Raw genomic sequence first — 4324 nt, 5'->3', positions numbered from 1 at the left:
ACAGCATCATGACAGATGGACAAGAAATTGAGATTGTTTACAGCTTCAGCTTACCTGGTACCACAATCAACACTTTTGGTACCAGAAGTTAGGAGATCAAAAGATGTATTGAATTAGGAAATTCTGCTGTCAGTGACCTCTCCAGAGTGCTGAAGACCAATGATATCAGTCTAGAAATTATGGTATGCCTGATCCAAGCCATGGTCTTCAGAATTACTTGCTATGCATCAGAAAACTGGGCAGTAACCAAGGATGATAGAAGAATCGATGCCTTTTAGTTGTGGTGCCGTAGAAGAGTAGTGAACATACCATGGACTGCTAAGAGAACAAGCAAATCTGTCCTTGGGAGGGTGATGCTGGACTGCTCCTTGGAGGTAATGGTTTTGAATCTCTGTCTCATATACTTTGGGCATGTTACTAGGAAGTACCGATTCTTAGAGAATATTATCATGCATGGAAGAGTGGTGGAACAGCTCAAGAGAAGATGACCCTGGATGAGATGGATTGATTCAGTAACAGGGGTAATGGGAGTAGGTGTCTTGGAGATAATGCAATTGGCTCAAGATAAAAAAGGGTTAATAGCTGTTGTACATAGTGTCACTATGAGTCAAAAAACAACTTGATAGCACATAACAACAACATCGTGTGTTTGCCTCTTTTGGGGGCATGGTCTCCAGAAAGCTTAAATGTGGACACGTGGTCTTGCAAATCATGAACAGCTAATGAGACCAATATAAAAGAGTACTTTCCACACCGAGAGAGATGATGGTGGAGAGAGGGTGAAGAGACTGTGCCACTGCTATGAAGAGACGATGGTAAGCTATCACCAGTGGAACCCTGGAGATGGAGACACAGTTAAAGGTTTTTCTTCCTAGATGTTAAGGAAAAGATGATTTGCAATTATGATTGAGGAAGTCAGAGGTTTATTTGTGCTGCTGAACTGAGCCTGAACTTTCACTAACTGAGGAACTGTACCTTGTTAATCTGGATTAAACTTTGACTTGCATTGTGTTATATTCTTTGCCTCTCCTCATATCCCAAACTATTTCTTTAGTAACACCCATAACTGTAATTCAAGTCTGTGAGTCAAACTGCAATGAACACGGGACCAAATGAGTCATACAAATAGGTGCAGGGATATGTGGAGTGGCATGTCTGACCACATAACTACTTGTATGGTGCTATGGATGCTATTGACAAAGACAGTTTCCCTTTATAAAGTCGGTAAAAGTCAGACTAAGCCATCCTTATCTTGCATCTGCTCCTTAAAGAAATATAGAGTTGCTATGGGTCAGAATTCACTGTGACAACGGATTTCAGTGTTTTATTGTTGTTGCTTTTAGTTTTACCTTAATCTGTTTGAACAACTGCCTTTTTATATATGTAATATGAGGAAACGAGTACAAAAATGATCCCTATCCTTAAAGAATGGACAATTAAGTATATACTGACTGTAATTCTTTAGTTTGTAATTGGACATGATCCAGGTCAATTATATTTAAGTAAAAAAATTGTGTGGCAAATATGCCTACTTCTACTATCCAGATGGATGACAATTTCTGGCCTTGCACTTCGGGGATGCAGAAGCATGGTTGTAAGTGTGCTTCATTTCACTTCCCCATCTTTGTACTCATATGTTTGCAAGCTGTGCATCTAGAAAGATCCTGCCTGTCATATTTTCTGACACCATTTAAATTATAACCATGGTTTAATAGTCTCCTAAAAATTATGCCATCATTAATTCACTTCTTAAAAAAAGGAAGTTCTATTTTAAGCAATATATTATGTTCAAAGAATATAAAATATTTGTGCATGAATAAATGAGAGTTATGTTTCCTTATATACAACTCAATTGTCTGTTGTAATGCAAATAAAAACACATCAAAGAAAACCATCCAACTAAACTTAGATATGGGCTGGGCCAGTTTCTTAACTACTCATCTACAAATAAAGATAATCCTCCATTTCTCTCTTATTACTGTTTTATTCGGTGTTTAAATAAGTTATTACTTGTAAAATACCAAATGTAGTCAGTGCATGGCATATTATAGTAATACTTTAATTTTAAATTTTATTATTATTAACATTACTATGATTACTAGAACATTTTGAGTGCTTATTCCTTGAGCCTTCATGGTTAAAAGTCTTTCATTTATTAATTCACTTTAGCTATCACTACTGCTGAGTAGGAACTGACTCATAGTTGATCTTCCAGTGTGTTTTCAGAGGCTGTAAGTCAGGCAAGAGGACATTGTTCATCTTGGTCCCATCAAGCCCCTGGTAGATACAAACCACCAGAGGGGCCACCTCAGGGTGAACAGCACAACTCCTAATGGACTACACCAATAAAGCACCCTTATACAATATATATACGCAGTCATATACACTTTGTACTGATTACATTTATTTTCTTCAAATTAAAGTTTTCAGAGTATAAGGCAGTCTGTCTTTCATTGATCAAGGCTATTGTACTATTTTTTTTTTAATCATAGTATATGTTGATTTTATGCCTCTGTTTCACATTCTGGTAATCTTCACAATATTCCAAACTTTCATAATAGTATTTCATACTTAATTGACTATAGTACTAATATTCATAGCAGCATTATTCACAGAAGCAAGAAAATGGAAACCGCCCAAATGTCCATCAACAAACAGATTGAAAAATTGTGGTACAGTCACACAATGGAATATCTGCAGCACTAAGGAGCAATGATTTTGTAAAATTATATGCAATACGGGAGAATCCAGAGAGTATTAAGCTGAGTGGAATAGCTCAGTCACAGAAGGACAAATATTGCGTAAGAACACTACTATGTTGTTGTTGTTGATTGCCTTCAAGTCAAACATGACTCATAGCAACCCTATGAACCAATAGCCTGAAGCCCCTCTACAACTGTCAACATTTATCAAAGTTCATGGAGTTTCCAGAGGCATGTTATCTAGGAAGCTGGTGACACTCCTGCTTCCAATATTAATAATATTTATAAACATTGAGAAAAATACATTTGACTCATTTTATTTTTTATACTCTTTATTTCAGTTATTCACAATAACTCTAATGTGTTCGTGTGTGTGTGTGTGTGTGTGTGTGTGTGTGTGTGTGTGTGAGTGACACGAAAAATAAACCCTTGAAGAATTCGGTCTGGCAATTGGGGTCTAAAGTCTAAGCTCTAAGCCACTATACTCTCCTGGAGTGTGTCACTACTATTCTTATGTTGAGAAAAATGTCTTTTTATTCTATTAAATTTAGTTATTTCAGTAGCTTTAGTTTTGGCTTTGATTAAAGATGACTATAGAAGTAGCTTTCACGCTCCTTCATAGGGTCGCTTTGAATCACCTGCGACTCGACGGAACTTAACAACAATAATATCAACATAGAGATCAGCTGGCCCAGTGGACAGAAAGCGATGCTACCAAGCCAAAGGTCGGTGACTTTTAATCCACTGCCCTTGGGCCTGTCTTTCATTGTTTTTGTTCAGACATTCCTCTGGTCGTATAGTCCTGCTGTACAAGTTGCCATATCACGCTCACTTTTGGTTGCTATGAGGCTGAACACCGAGACACTGCGTTGATAATTGGCTGCCCAATGTGGACAGAGAGTGGGGTGGAGCTCACCGATTAAAACAAGCGTGGAAGGAGGAGTGGTATCCACTTCCGTAATAGCTTGCCTCCGGAAACCCTATGATCCTGAAGAGAGGATGAAAGGCACCCAAGCGTCGAGGACTCTCCTTCATAGGGTCGCTATGAGTTGCCTGCGACTCGACGGCACTTAACGACAACAACAACATAGAAGTAGCTAGGACCTGATTTATAGCTTTGTCTCACTGGGTCATTCGCACTTTTGAGGGAAGGCTCGAAGTTTCTAAAGAAAGCAAAGAAAGAAGTGATGATCCCAATTTTACAAGAAAATATTAAAAATATTACTTAGCTGTAAAACAAAAAATAAAAGATGAAGCATAAGAGATAATATTTTTCTTTCACAGGAGCCTCTTTAATCTTCCTGAGAGAATGTACATGACCTCAAAGACCTCCCCAAGTCTCATTTGCTGAGTGGTTCATTCATCCTTGTGACCAAGGAAAAGGAAACATCTCAAGCTTTGAGAACAGCATTATTTGATATATTGTTGTTGTTGTTATGTGCCATCGAGTTGTATCCGATACATAGCGACCCTATGCACAACAGCCCTAAACCCTGCTCTATCCTGCGCCAACCTCACCGCCTCTAACACACCCATCCCGATTACCCCAGTCACTGAATCAATCCATCTCATAGAGGGTCTTCCCCTCCTGCGCTGTCTCTCCACCCTCCCAAGCATGATGT

This window comes from Elephantulus edwardii, unplaced genomic scaffold, assembly GCF_000299155.1.
Source record: "Elephantulus edwardii isolate Elephantulus edwardi_28Jun2011 unplaced genomic scaffold, EleEdw1.0 scaffold00008, whole genome shotgun sequence".
NCBI classification, from domain to species: Eukaryota; Metazoa; Chordata; class Mammalia; order Macroscelidea; family Macroscelididae; genus Elephantulus; species Elephantulus edwardii.
The sequence above is the reverse complement of the archived record's forward strand: the minus strand, read 5'-3'. Positions refer to the sequence as shown.